The sequence below is a fragment of the Pristiophorus japonicus genome, chromosome 8, assembly GCF_044704955.1.
Source record: "Pristiophorus japonicus isolate sPriJap1 chromosome 8, sPriJap1.hap1, whole genome shotgun sequence".
Classification (NCBI taxonomy): domain Eukaryota; kingdom Metazoa; phylum Chordata; class Chondrichthyes; family Pristiophoridae; genus Pristiophorus; species Pristiophorus japonicus.
Genome location: NC_091984.1, coordinates 224537147 through 224552354, shown reverse-complemented (window position 1 = coordinate 224552354; position 15208 = coordinate 224537147). Strand labels below are relative to the sequence as shown.

Sequence of the window (15208 nt, the reverse complement as noted above, 5' to 3'; positions counted from 1 at the left end):
CATTTCTCGGACTCAGCTTGGGTCTCTCTGACTTGGTCTCCCACAGCTTATTGAAAGTCCTTTGGCTCATTATTGATTGACTCGCACCTGTGTGTAATGCCATGGATACCGGCACGCTGTTTAATTTTACCTCCATCATTATCGGTTGGCTCTTTGTTAGGAACGCACGTACACTATACACTTTCTCCTCGGAGCTCTCTCAAATGCCTCGGACTGCATCGCCAGATCCATGCTGAATTAATCATTATCCATGTGGTGTGTCGCAGCTCACTTGCTCCACTGTGGACACGTCTGCTGAAGAAGCCCCGTCTTCACACACCCTCTGCATACATACTGCCTGAAGCGGCACTGATGGTGATTGCCCCCACAACACCAACATGTTGAGCTCGGATTTGCGCCCAATGGTGGGCTTTGAGTGACTCCCGTTCTCACATACGCAGTTGAGTAGGCCCTCGATGGCGAACTTTGAGCGGCTCCCGGTCTTGCAGACGCAGTCGAGTAGGCCCTGCCATGTGCAGTTCTGCCGGCCGTCGATACAATTTTGTGCACAGTACTTGCCATGGAGTTCCTGTTTTGTCACGATATCTGCTTTGTGCTTTTCTGCGTGGACATGCAAGCCTGGGCGATGGTGATGACCTTGCTGAGGTTCAGCAGCTTACTAAAGATCACTTTGTGGTTGACCTCGATCACGAAAAAGTCACGCAGTATGTCTTCCAATGCAGGCCCAAATTTTCAAGGCCCTGCAAGACGTCTCAGGTCGCCAACAAATGCTGCTACGTCCTGGTCTTCTGAACGAACGTGTGTATAGAAGCGATATCTGGATATGAGGATTCCTTCCGTAGGTTTAAGGTGTTCCCGAACTAGACCACACAGTTCTTTGTAATCCTTTTCTGTAGGAAGAGTGGGTGAGAGCAGATTCTTGATGAGTGCATACATCGTGGGGCCACAGACAGTGAGAAGAACTGCCCTGCGCTTCTCTGCATCGTCTTTGTTTAGGTCGTTTGCCACAAAATACTGGTCAAGACGATCCGTGAAATCTCCCCAATCCTCTCCCTCATTGAATCTCTCAAAAATTCCAACAGTACTCGATCGTGGTGTGCTCGCCATACTTTTGCGTGGGTTCGTATTTGCCTCGTCGCCAGTTGTAGTGTATGAAATGATACAATGAACTCCGTACTGTGAGCCAGTGACTAGGTGTAACCTGGTCAGTCTTTAATGACTTCCAGAAGTGAGGATACAAAGGTGAAGTTCAGGTTATAAACCGAGCCCAGCACGCGTGTATCTATGACCCTAGGACCTCTGACGGTAGTGCCCCTTGGTGGTGGGCAGACCTTATGTACATACATTACAGATCCAGTTCACTGCTACAATTTATTATTTTTTAATTTTGCTTTTTATCCCAACTAATATGCAAATGAAGCCTTAGTGGAAAGAGTTTGCGCCAGAACTGATGCATATTGTTGACGGAATTCCAGCAGAATCACGAGGCAGTTCCACAGTGGCATTTGTTTCGGAAACTGGACCTGCTGGAAAACTGCCCAACTACAGCTGCACCACCCCCTCTAACAAGAACACTGAACCTGTCTCATTCCTGTGTGAGGGATCTTGCTGTGCACAAAATGGCTGTTTCATTTGCCCACATAAATTCAGTTATTGCACTTCAAAGTAATTCATCTTACGTAAAGCACACTGAGAAGTTTCTGAAAGAATTCATAATATGCTATATAAATGCAAGTTTTCCTTTCATTACTCCGGGTGATAAACTTTTCAACTCTGTGGGGGGGAGGGGGGGGAAGATCTGCTGAAAATAAAAGCATGTAGAACATAGAGCTTGTACTTCAACCTGTTGCTAAAACGTGTGCACACAAACCATATTTGTAATCAATTCTAGCACTCTGGACTGTAGAGAAGATTACTGGGTTTAGACCTCTATACTTATGATTAACACACCAACTCTAGTGTGTACCGTAATCAGCAAACAACTGCTTATCTTTTTGAACGTAACGGACTCTGCCCTAGTTGTCAGTTCTGCCTGGTTCTTGTACTCTATCAAGCAGGGCAAAGCTTCCTTCATTTTATTCCTGGTAGCTTCCACGTCTAACCACTAGCCGAACCACAGAGATCTGAATTAGAAATTATTATTACCTGTTTTATTTTGTAGTAGCTAACTCCCACTGCTCTGTATCCACTCTCACAGTAACAGGACCCGGGAGTATAACAATGAAATTCCCTTGTTATCTGCATCTCATAATGTAACACCACTTTTTAAAAAAGGGAGAGAAAACGGGTAATTATAGACCGGTTAGCCTGACATCAATAGTGGGGAAAATGTTGGAATCAATCATTAAGGATGAAATAGCAGCGCATTTGGAAAGCAGTGACAGGATCGGTCCAAGTCAGCATGGATTTATGAAAGGGAAATCATGCATGACGAATCTTCTGGAGTTTTTTTGAGGATGTAACTAGTAGAGTGGACAAGGGAGAACCAGTGGATGTGGTGTATTTGGACTTTCAAAAGGCTTTTGACAAGGTCCCACACAAGAGATTGATGTGCAAAATTAAAGCACATGGTATTGGGGGTAATGTACTGACATGGATAGAGAACTGGTTGGCAGATAGGAGGCAGAGAGACGGGATAAACGGGTCCTTTTCAGAATGGCAGACAGTGACTAGTGGAGTGCGGCAGGGCTCAGTGCTGGACCCCAGCTCTTTACAATATACATTAATGATTTAGATGAAGGAATTGAGTGTAATATCTCCAAGTTCGCAGATGACACTAAACTGGGTGGAGGTGTGAGCTGTGAGGAGGACGCTAAGAGGCTGCAGGGTGACTTGGACAGTTAGGTGAGTGGGCAAATGCATGGCAGATGCAATATAATGTGGATAAATGTGAGGTTATCCACTTTGGGGGCAAAAACACGAAGGCAGAATATTATCTGAATGGTGGCAGATTAGTAAAAGGGGAGGTGCAACGAGACCTGGGTGTCATGGTTCATCAGTCTTGAAAGTTAGCATGCAGGTACAGCAGGCGGTGAAGAAGGCAAATGGTATGTTGGCCTTCATAGCTAGAGGATTTGAGTATAGGAGCAGGGAGGTCTTACTGCAGTTGTACAGGGCCTTAGTGAGACCTCACCTGGAATATTGTGTTCAGTTTTGGTCTCCGAATCTGAGGAAGGACGTTCTTGCTTGAGGGAGTGCAGCGAAGTTTCACCAGATTGATTCCAGGAATGGCAGGACTGACATATGAAGAGAGACTGGATAAACTAGAACTTTATACATTAAAGTTTAGAAGGATGAGAGGGTTTCTCAAAGAAACGTATAAAATTCTGACGGGACTGGACAGGTTAGATGCGGGAAGAATGTTCCCAATGTTGGGGAAGTCCAGAACCAGGGGACACAGTCTTAGGATAAGGGGTAGGCCATTTAGGACGGAGATGAGGAGAAACTTCTTCACTCAGAGAGTTGTTAACCTGTGGAATTCCCTGCCGCAGAGAGTTGTTGATGCCAGTTCATTGGATATATTCAAGAGGGAGTTAGATATGGCCCTTACGGCTAAAGGGGTCAAGAGATATGGAGAGAAAGCGGGAAAGGGGTACTGAGGGAATGATCAGCCATGATCTTATTGAATGGTGGTGCAGACTCGAAGGGCAGAATGGCCTACTCCTGCACCTATTTTCTATGTTTCTATGTATCTTAAGCGCATGTGCTTCTTTAATTTCTCAAAGACAGACTGAGTTAACAGTATATAGCCTTGCAATTATATAGCGTTTTTCGCGGCCACCTGACGTCCCAAAGCACTTTACAGCCAATGAAGTACTTTTTGAAGTGTAGTCACTGTTGTAATGTGGGAAACACGGCAGCCAATTTGCATTCAGCAAGTTCCCAGAAACAGCAATGTGATAATGAGCAGATAATCTGTTATAGTGATGTTGATTGAGGGATGAATATTGGCCAGGACACCAGGGATAACTCGAAATAGTGCCATGGGATCTTTCACATCCATTTGAGAGAGCAGAGCTGTTTGTGCGATTGGAAAAATAAAGAGCGCTCATAGGCTAGTCCATTTTGTTGGGGCTCTTAACGAATGTAAAAACGCAAACTCTCCCTGACCAGAGCAGCGGTCCTTCTCTTGCAACCTGTTACTACCTGATTGATTCCAGGGGGCCAAAATTCAGCCTCTTGAAAAGATCTGTTACCACCGGTTCCGGCGGCCCAGCAGCAGAGACGAGTGGCCGCCGACTTCTGGTCCAATGACCACCGGCAGCCTCCAGGAGTCTGTCCCAGGCAGAAAGGGGCTACGGGATGGTAGAAAAGGAGGCGCTCGCATGTGTATATGCGGTAAAGAAAATGCACCAGTACCTGTTTGGCAGGAAATTTGAGCTGGAGACAGATCACAAACCCCTAACGTCCCTTTTGGCCGACAACAAGGCCATAAATGCAAACGCATCGGCCCGCATACAGCTGCCTATGACTACACAATTCGGCACAGACCGGGCACTGAAAACTGCGCCGATGCACTCAGCAGGCTCCCACTAGCCACCACTGAGGGGGCTACCGAGCATGGTGCTGAGATGGTCACTGGCTGTTGAAGCTTTTGGAAGCGAAGGCTCACCCGTGACAGCCCGTCAGATTAAAGTCTGGACAAATAGAGACCCGCTATTGTCTCTAGTCAAGAAATGTGTCCTGAATGGGGAGTGGGCAGCCACGTACAGGGCATGCCCTGAGAAATTTAAACCATTTCACAGGCGCAAGGATGAACTCTCGATTCAGGCCGATTGCCTACTGTGGGGAAACCGTGTAATCATGCCCCAGATGGGCAGAGAGGTGTTCATCAGAGAACTCCACAATGGGCACCCGGGCATTGTCACGATGAAGGCAATTGCTAGGTCACATGTTTGGTGGCCAGGGATAGACGCAGATCTGGAACTTTGTGTTCGCAGGTGCAACACGTGTGCCCAGCTGGGCCATGCGCCCAGGGAAGCCCCCCTTAGCCCCTGGCCATGGCCTGCCAAGCCTTGGTCACGCATCCATGTGGACTACGCAGGTGCTGCTTCTTCACTCTGGAGTTTGATTAAAGAGACTAAGGTCACATCAGTTTGAGCTTACAGCATACAGTCTTGTGGAGTTCTTGACTGCACACACGTCACACTGAGTGTGCCACAAACCCATGCTGAGATGTTTATGAGCAGAAAGAGATTCTACTCTCTCAACATCCAGCTGGTGTGTGACCACCAGTGCAAGATCACAGCAGTTGATGCTCGGTATCCAGGCAGCAGCCACCATGCCTTCATCCTGCACCAGAGCAGCGTGCCCGTCGTGTTCTTGTGCCCAAACCACGATTGTGAATGGCTGCTAGGTGACAAAGGATAACCACTGTGCACTTGGTTGCTAACTCCCCTTCACAACCCCAGGACTGCTGCCGAACATACTTACAATGACGCTCATTCCGGCACCAGGTGCATAATTGAGCACTGCATGGGATCCTCAAGCAGAGGTTCCGTTGCCTGGACTGCTCTGGTGGAGTTCTGCAGTACTCGCCTGAGCGCGTCTCCCTATTCGTGGTCATCTGTTGCATGCTTCACAACCTGACAATCATGAGGGGCCAGCTGCTGGAGATCGATCCAGTAGTACCACCTCAGGAGAAGGCACAGCAGCAGGAGGAGGAGGAGGATCAGGATGCGTGTCGCCAGCCACCCAGGAGGTGACGTCGCCATCCCAACCCTGCAAGGGATGTGCAGACTTGTCTCATTGTTGCTCGTTTCCGCTGAGTTAATGCCCACATCACCCTTCATCTTTCCTTTTCCATGGCCATCCCAATGAGTCCTTTCAAACATCATTGGCCCCCGTCAAATCATACATCTGCCCAGATATAACACAAAATAAAAATGTATTACATAATAAAGGTGCAAAAAACAAACATAACATCATCTCTCACCCTTGTGCATCTCCTTATAACCCCTTTTACGCAAACCTATCCTACTACTATGCCCTTGTAGCTGCCTCATGGGTCTGGGAAGGCTGCTGTGTTTCCTGTGTAGAAGCTGCAGATGTCCTTCGAGGACGCCCTCGACCAACTTTGGCCCTGGATGAGCCGGCTGAAGACTGAGCACCACCCTCCTTGGACGGTTCAGTTGGCCTTGGCTCGGGCGACTCCATGCTTGGAGCCAATGGCGGAGTGACAGGTCTGGGGCCAGGATTGATGTGATCCTGAGAGAGGGAGCACATCATCAGAATCCTGGTCTAACGAGCCTGCGTCACTTCCTGGGACGGCACATCACCACCGGCACCAATCTGAGGGAGCTCAGGTCGGTGCTGCTGCGCCACACCGGAAGGTCTCCCATGGCCCGTGGTGGACCTAGCGCGAAAGCAGCACTGAAGTGTTGGGTGGCATCCAGCTGAGACTGCATGAGAGCAGACACAGTCTCAAAGCCACCAGAAATGACAGCAGTAAGACGCTCCGTGGCCTATTGCCCAGAGTGCATAAGAGCATTCTGAGCTTCCAGGGCCGCGGCCATCCTCTCCAAAGCAACACTGATGCGCTTGTTCACTTGCACCTGTGCTGTAATGGCAGCTGCCACATCACCTATGAGTCCCGGCATCATAACTGGATCTGCATCGTCAATCTGAGAGTCCGCCATCACCTACACACTGGCAATGATGGGCTACATGGTGCACGCAGAGCTGTTAACAATGCGGGAGACGGACTCTTCCATGCTCCTGACCACTGCTGACAGACTGTCCGGCACCCTTGCCACTGCCCCCAACATAGCCTCCACCCTTCTTTCATAAGCCCCAACATCGATGGGCTCGTCTGAGTCCTTTTCAGCAGGACTCCCATGCACACTCGCCCTCCCGGAGATATGGCGCCAGAGGTTCTCTATGGCCGTCACCATACTGCAGCCCGCTAGGCCCCGGTGCAACACCCAGTGCACCGGGGCCCAGACCTTTCTGTTATGTCTATTGGATCCGAATGCGTAATCCCAGTATCTGAGCTGGCACATGTGACTGTAGGAAGCAGTGACGAGGTGCTGACAGCATTGTCCCTCTCTTCCTCTGCCTCATCTGTGGTGGTGCCAACAGATGGAGTGGCCTCCAGGCCCCCATCCAGGCTACAGCCCTCAATGTCCTCCAGGGTGTCAGGATCACCATGGCTGCCACTGTCTTCAAGGCTGTCCTCCAGGCCTCCCCTTTCTGTCTCCAGGTCATCCTCTCCCTCGCCTCGGCTGCCACTGCCTTCAAGGCTGTTGTCCTGCATTGCCCTCCCACTCGCACCAGCTCCAGGACCCTCACCTTGGCTCTCACTCAGCCTCTCATCTGCAAGCATAAATGGCACAAGAGCTGCCGTGAGGTGGAGGTAGGGAATTGACACATGGAGGCTGCAACTTGCACACTTTCGGAACGAAAGGCACAATAGGCGCTGGCGCTTTCAGGGAGATATAGCATTAAAGGAGGGCCTTCACTTACCCATGCTGGCCACAACGGCATCGGCAATACCGGAGGCGACAGGGAAGGCAGCATGTCTGTCCACTAGCGCCTCCATCCTCTCCTCCAGAGGCGTCAAGATTTGAAGCTGAGGCTCGCCACCACCAGTCCTCCTTTGCTCCATGCGGTTGTGTGCAACCTTGGCCTGCAAAACAAAGAATGGTTGCTGAGTAGCAGTGTCATGAGGCATCAAAAATGAGTGCAAAAGTAGGTGTCCCTGACATGTCACTGTAACTGTGACATGAACAGGAACCTCCATTGCGAGAAGACCCACATATAAAGGCCTCAACAATGAAATGCTGCTTCAGTGACAATATAGTGAAGGTGGGAAATGAGAGGATGAAGGAGAGGCTCACAGATGGAAGGTCAGCAGTTAGTGGAACAGGCATTCACTTTCATCAGACAAATTATGTCGTTCATCCTTTTTTTCCATTGGGTAGTGGTCACAGTTATTTCTCTCCAGGCATTGGTAAAAATTTCCCGAGTAGGTCTCCCTGCATCGGGGTACAGGACTCGCCTCCTTCCCTCCACAGCCTGCATCCATGTCTCCAGTTCTGCATCGGAAAAACGGGTTGCCCTCCTTGGTACAGGTGCAGTAGCCATGGCCTTCACTCAAACTTCTTCCCTCTTCAGGGCCTAGCTGCAAACCCTGGCCTTTAAGGCAGCCAAATCATCAGAAGCTGAAGTCTCCCGTGCAAACTCTGACCCAAGCTCCCCTCCCACACCGCTGCAAAGTGGCAATTCCCACTGGCCAATACTGCTGGGCGCCATTTTTTTTGGAAAAATCGGAGAAGTTTGATCCACAACCATTGTGGCGGTAATGGCAGCCAAAAAGCAGTAGTTGCGCCCCGTTTTGGGCGGACCTGAATTTCAGCTCCCAGGTACTTTTGTTCCTTTTTAAAAGCCTCCCTTCAAAAACTCGCAAAGATCAAAGAAATTTGTCAACATTAAGGTGCTAGGTATCTCTTGAATAACCAGCCATTGCTAACAAATGTGCAAAAATGGACTAGCATATTCGTGTTCTTTATTATTTCAATCGCACAAACAGCAATTGAACTGATTGTGCCAAGTGACTTTCATCACGCTACACGTGCTATAGGTTTTATCTACCGTGGAATTGTAAAACTCGAAGTTTTCTCAAAATTCAAAGATACCCCCTCTGTGTGAAGAAACCCTAAGGAAGGATCACTTTGGACTCGCTTAAGATGAACTTTGGGATTTTAAGATGCATGGGTCTGCAAGGGAAAAGGGCTGCAAAACCAGGGGAATACTAACCTCTGAAAAAGCCAGTCTTTGGGTATTGGAGCTGTCTGGGATATTAGAGCTAAACAAATTATCTGAGGAACTGTGAAAACTCAAAAACTCTGCTCCCTAGGAGATATTAACATTTCAACAATTGACCCAGAGATAGCCAGCTATAGCTCTAAGCATGAAACCCATCCAGCACATGCATAATGTTAATCACTTTTCCGGCCTGCATGGAAAACCCAGGCCTAGGCAGACAATGTAAACACCAAAACTAATTTTTACAATCGCAACTCGAATCCAACATATCGACACATCCGAAACAAGTTATCGTTGACGAGCCCGCCAAAATTTAACAAAGAATTATCAAGCTCGCCAAAACTAAGACAAAGAATTGGGTTTGATTTGGCGCGCAGATTAGAAAGGCTCTCAAAGTATAATTGAGGCCCTGTTTTACGGGCTAAGCAACTTCTGAGCAACTAGAGCCTTCACTGCACTATCAGCTCTTGAGCGACCACCGCTCCATCAGCATCTTCGGCCTCGATGTACTCCTGGTTTACACTGCTCTGCTACTGAAGAAGAAGGAAGAACATCATCAAAAAGGCAGAGAAAAGCAGTTCCAAGTGACTCTGGACATCACCAACTCATCGCAGCAACAACCGACCACAGCCAACGTGGTAACATTGAACCACCGCGATCGACGAATCCTAAGAAAGAAACCACTCGAGAAGAAACCGAAGATTCGAAAGTTTTCCACTCTACAATCTATTCCTGGCTTACAACACGTGAAACATTACCTAAAGTAACCCAAAGCCCTATTCCTACAAGAAGAAAGTGGGTACTCATCCCATAAATCCAAACCGCGCCTTACCGCATCAGCGGACTCAACCCAACTGAAGACTACACAGCAAGAAGTCTTCCACGACGTTCGGGGTATGGTAAGCAAAACATATAGAGTCCAGCGAACCCCGAAACCGCGAACCACCGCTAACTGTCAATAAGAGGATTGATGGGCATTATCCCTGTTGCCATAGAGTTTAACCTAGTCAGATTTAGGCATTGGGAGGTGGAAGGTGTATTATTTTCTGTAACCCCTTTTGTATGTGTAATAAAGTGTTCCTTATTCTAGAGATTATAAGTTTTGACATTGTACTTTTCTTTCCTGAATAAAATCATAGTTTCTTGCACTAAAACCAGTTGTCTGCTGCACTTTGTCACATCCCCAAATAAATCCAAAGTCTAGAACCCAGGGAGTGGGAGCAATTCGAACCGCTCAGAAAGGTCAGAAGTGAACCTGACCCACACACCGTCCCCTACAGAATAAAGCAGCTTATAAACCAACCAAGTGTCTTGCCCACTAGTGTCAGAGGTGGCTCAGTTGGTAGCACTCTCGCCTCTGAGCCAGAAGATCTGTGTAAAACATCTATAAAGAAAACAGAGAGTCGAGATAAATGGTTCATTCTCTGGTTGGCAATCAGTAACTAGTGGGGTACTGTAGAGATCAGTGCTGGGACTTCAACTATTTACAATCTATATTAATGACATCTCTAAAGAAAACAGAGAGTCGAGATAAATGGTTCATTCTCTGGTTGGCAATCAGTAACTAGTGGGGTGCTGTAGAGATCAGTGCTGGGACTCCAACTATTTACAATCTATATTAATGACTTGGAAGAAGGGACTGAGTGTAACGTAGCCAAGTTTGCTGACGATACAAAGATGGGAGGAAAAGCAATGTGTGAGGAGGACACAAAAAATCTGCAAAAGGACATAGACAGGCTAAGTGAGTGGCAAAAATTTGGCAGATGGAGTATAATGTTGGAAAATATAAGGTCATGCACTTTGGCAGAAAAAAATCAAAGAGCAAGTTATTATTTAAATGGAGAAAGATTGCAAAGTGCTGCAGTACAACGAGACCTAGAGGTACTTGTGCATGAAACACAAAAGGATAGTATACAGGTACAGCAAGTGATCAGGAAGGCCAATGGAATCTTGGCCTTTATTGCAAAGGGAATGGAGTATAAAAGCAGGGAAGTCTTGCTACAACTATACAGGGTATTGGTGAGGCCACACCTGGAATACTGCGTGCAGTTTTGGTTTCCATATTTACGAAAGGATATACTTGCTTTGGGGGCAGTTCAGAGAAGGTTCACTAGGTTGATTCCGGAGATGAGGGGGTTGATTTATGAGCAAAGGTTGAGTAGGTTGGGCCTCTACTCATTGGAATTCAGATAGATGAGAGGTGACCTTATCGAAACATATTATGAGGGGGTTTGACAAGGTGGATGCAAAGAGGATGTTTCCACTGATGGGGGAGACTAAAACTAGAGAGCATTATCTTAGAATAAGGGACCGCTCATTTAAAACCGAGGTAAGGAGAAATTTCTTCCCTCAGAGGGTTGTAAATCTGTGGAATTCGCTGCCTCAGTGAGCTGTGGAAGCTGGGACATTGAATAAATTAAAGATAGAAATAGACAGTTTCTTAAACGATAAGGGTTATGAGGAGTGGGCAGGGAAGTAGAGCTGAGTCCATGATCAGATCAGCCATGATCTTATTGAATAGCAGAGCAGGCTTGAGGGGCTGTATGGCCTACTCCTGCTCCTATTTCTTATGTTCTTATGTAAATTGGTCAAATTTGCAGATGATACTGAGCTAGGCAGGAGTAGAGTCTGATGAAGCAGCTAAGCAACTACAGAAAGAGTAACATTTGCAAGGGGGCATAACTATGTTAAATGAAATTACTGAAAGAATAAAATGGGGACATACATACTTAATGATTAGTGTCAAACTAGCTAGGGGAGAGACAGACGCAGATCTAAGAGTGATACTAAACTCAACGCTGACCATATCCAGTCAGTGCAGAGCAGCAATTACAAAAGCAAACAGAATGTGAAGCCACTTTGACAAATTGCTGAATGATGTGCCAAAGCTATTTAGTTTTTTGGTCAGGCTACACGTTGAATACGAGATTCAGTTATGGTCACCGAGGCAAAAGTGAAACAACCAAGTCAAGGAATAGGTGCAGGGAAGAGCCACAAAGTTGATCCCTAGAAGAATATGTTATGAGGAAACAATAGAACAACTTATTTAGTCTTATCAGGTGAATAAAAAAGAACTTGCATTAATTTAATGCCTTTCACGACCTCAGGACATCCCAAAGCACATCACAGTCAATTAAATACTTTTGATATGCAGTTACTGGTGTAACGTATTAACATTACAGGAGGGTACGTTAGAAAGGAAATATACCACAGTGGAACAGAAATGGTTAATATTAAGCATTGTTTCAATGCAGGACAAAGTGAGGGCAGGTGCACATTGGTAAAAGTTGAGAATTCATGTCATGAGGCACTTTTTCACACAAAAAGTGATTAGTATCTGGAATAATCTTCCATATAGGGCAGCGGGGAACCTTCAAGAAGTAGTTAGATGATATGATGGGGTAAATCTATGAAAGCAGGAGCGAACTGAACCAACTACTTCCCTCCTCAGGACATTTTCCCTCATTTCTGTGATGTTATCGTGTCGGAAAAGATAATAAAAAGACACAATATCCCAACGAATGTGTTTAAACGAATTTGCAATCTGTTGTCACTCTTGCCTGTCAGAAATGTCAGCCGCAACATGTTCCACACTGTTGGGTCCACCTATCTACAAAGTCTCTGACAAGAAAGTCAGGCCACTGTCCTTTATCAAGATGGCGACGCGCTCCCTCCTCCAATGAGACAGCCGAACGGCTGCGGCGCGCCGGCCGAGTGAGCATGCGCAGTCAGCAGCTTGTCTCCCGGGCGGCGGGTTTGACCCCAGCGCCTCCAACCCGGAAGCGGTAGCGGTTGATGGGCTTGTTTTTCATGGAGTTGTGATTCTGGTGTGTTTATGAGAGGCAGAAAGATAAAAGGAGAGAAGAGCTCGGGGTAAAGAGCCGGCTACTAACCTCTACAGCTAATAATAGAGAATCATTATCATTAATAATATGTTAGGTTATACACATGCCAGAAAGAAGAGAAGTCCAGGAACACAAGAGGAGGTTTTGGCCTAATTTCTTATTGTTTCTGTGTTTCATATCGTTCGTCAAATTTTTGCCTTGATTTCTAATAAGTGGGATTTATTCGTTATGTAACTATTGTAGTTGCAGTGAAGTGAATATAATTGTGTTGCTCTCTTTCTCTCTCTCTATAAATGTGTGTGTGCGCGTGTTTGTAGTTTTGTATGTATGCAGTGCTGCTGTCATTGCAGAATGCAGGAAAGTCATTATTAAAAAGAAAAATCTTACTTGCCATAAAGTCGTTGTGACAGTTGATGCCATTCATTTCAAAGGGTAAAATTATAAATGCAACAGTGCATACTGTGGATTTGTTAGAAAAACAAATTATTTGTCCTTAATCTGGCCTTTCACAGTGAGTTTTATAATATGTGTGTTTTGTATTGTAATGTTGTGTAAAAATTATGTAAATATGTAAGATGTGTGCAGCATACGCAGATCTGAATGATATTTGTCATGAGTCGTGCAAGGTGATTTGAACAATAATAGGATCTTGTAGTGTTCTGTCTTGTAGATGAAGTATCTATTTGTTTCAATTATATGTTTAGTTATCTAGTATAGCTTGCATGGAGTGAGAAGTTAATGAATCTATCCAGGTGTTCTGAATAATGAAAATGGAGCAGTGAAATTAAATTACAAAGCTTTTTTTTAAAAGTTTAGATTTCTTAATGCATTAATCTAGATTTATATTTTAAAATAATTCCTGTAATTCACAGTGTTGTGACTAGAATTTCAGAAAAGCATAATGGTGGTTGGCTTAAATCTGTGTTCAATATCCACTTGTATTATGAGATACAACCAGCAGTACATTGATCAATTCAGTCTTTCTAAATGTCTCCAGAGAGCACAATTTGGGATGTATAACATGGGATAAAGAAATGATGCCACAGGTCTGTCACTGGTATTTTGAGGTGAGCATCACAGCACATTAGACTGTTTGTTTCACTGTGAGTCCTCCCCCCTATATAGCTTACCAATAAGCCTAGTGACAACACTGGTAATCGATCTTTGGGAATGATTGCAAGGTTACAGGGATTCAGACCATCATAAACTGGTCAATGAATAATATAAAGGTTAAATACTTAATTATTCTCTTCACCAAAAATTATACAGCCTTATAATCACTATCAAGCACATATTATTCTCAACTTGCACAATTTGATTCCTTCAAAACAATATTGATATCTCTACTGTATGTGTGTGTGTATATGTGTGCACAAAGATAGTATGTCTTGAAAAAAATTAAATCAGAATCTCCTAAATCAGTGTTACTTACAAATCCTGGATTATGAATTTTTGTGAAAAAGAACAGTATGGAAATATACCCTACATAATTTTTTCAACATAATGGAAGAACAGAGAGAAAGAGGGGTACAGATACAGAAATATTTAAAAGCAGGTTTGCGCCATAAAACAAGCACATGGTTTTATTTCTAAAGGCATTGAATACAAAAACAAGGAGTTGGTGATGAGTTTGCAGGATTTCTGTTAGGCCGCAGTTAGAATGCTGTGTACAGCTTTAGACACCCAGTTATAAAAATGGCGTTGGAGCCATGGTAAAGGTGTAACATAGATTCACTCGGTTGCTGGTGGGAAGAGAGGATATTGTTATGCATTCACGAGTAGCTTAAGGGAAGATCGAATCGAAGCATTCAAAATTATGAAAGGGTCTGAAACGTTAAACAAACAATGAAAGATTACTTCCATTGGTCAGTGACTCCGGAATGAGGGCATAAATTTAAGATGAGTACTCGAAGGATAATTTGAGAACTTAGAAGAAAGTTTTTCATGATGGGAGTTATTATAACATGGAATACATTGCCATAAAGTGGCAACTGATGCTAATCCAATCATGGCGTTTAAGCAGGAGTTGGATAAACACTTAAAGAAAAATATTAAAGGTTATAATGAAGAGCAGGAAAATGGAACTCTGGTAGTTCGCATCAGTGTGAAGCTTGCAGTAGTGCAGCACAATAGCCAAAGTGGCATACTGTGCTTAAATTTGTATGATTCTGCAAGCTCACGTTGGCTGCATCAGTTCAGATTACACCAGGTAGCTTATTGGGCTCGCGATGTTTGAAATTTCGTAACCAAATGGGTACTTTTGGTAGTCAGAAGCCACTGTAGATTTTAACTTCTTTCTATAAAAACGTGGGCAGTGCCAGTTGTCATGGATATGTTTCTAACTTCTCTGGCATGTTTTGTTCTTTCATAGGGGTTTCAATGTGCCCAGTCAAGTAGATAGCAATTTTGCTCTGAGAAGATGGATTTGAAATGATGCAGAGTTTTCCTGTTATCGGCATAGTACCAGTTCAGTCCAGGTCTGTCGGTGCCTGAATGAGTGCCTCATGTCCATGCACCAGGACTGATGAACTGATTTCTGGTCTCGGACAGCACTATACAGTTCAGGTAAACTACTGCTTCACTTCATTAACTTCTTG

The 15208-nt window shown here is 45.3% G+C and overlaps 2 protein-coding genes across 9 annotated transcripts in view; one reads left to right on the top strand and one right to left on the bottom strand.

Annotated features, from left to right (window-relative positions):
* The window catches only part of acacb (acetyl-CoA carboxylase beta), a 221639-nt gene extending 211487 nt beyond the window's left edge, over window positions 1-10152 (bottom strand). For 3 of the 5 annotated variants that reach the window (XM_070887998.1, XM_070887999.1, XM_070888000.1), the window contains exon 1: window positions 10070-10152. The gene's annotated coding sequence lies outside the window, so the exon portion shown is untranslated. The remainder of the gene's footprint in view (window positions 1-10069) is intronic. The other 2 variants (XM_070887997.1, XM_070887996.1) reach the window with 2 other exon arrangements.
* A 2404-nt stretch (window positions 10153-12556) lies between these two features.
* Window positions 12557-15208, top strand: part of ube3b (ubiquitin protein ligase E3B) — a 62282-nt gene continuing 59630 nt past the window's right edge. Inside the window, exons 1-3 of one of the 4 annotated variants that reach the window (XM_070887990.1) lie at window positions 12557-12639; window positions 13609-13678; window positions 14983-15176. The gene's annotated coding sequence lies outside the window, so the exon portion shown is untranslated. Of the gene's footprint in view, window positions 12753-13608; window positions 13679-14982; window positions 15177-15208 lie in introns of all 4 variants that reach the window. The other 3 variants (XM_070887989.1, XM_070887986.1, XM_070887987.1) reach the window with 3 other exon arrangements.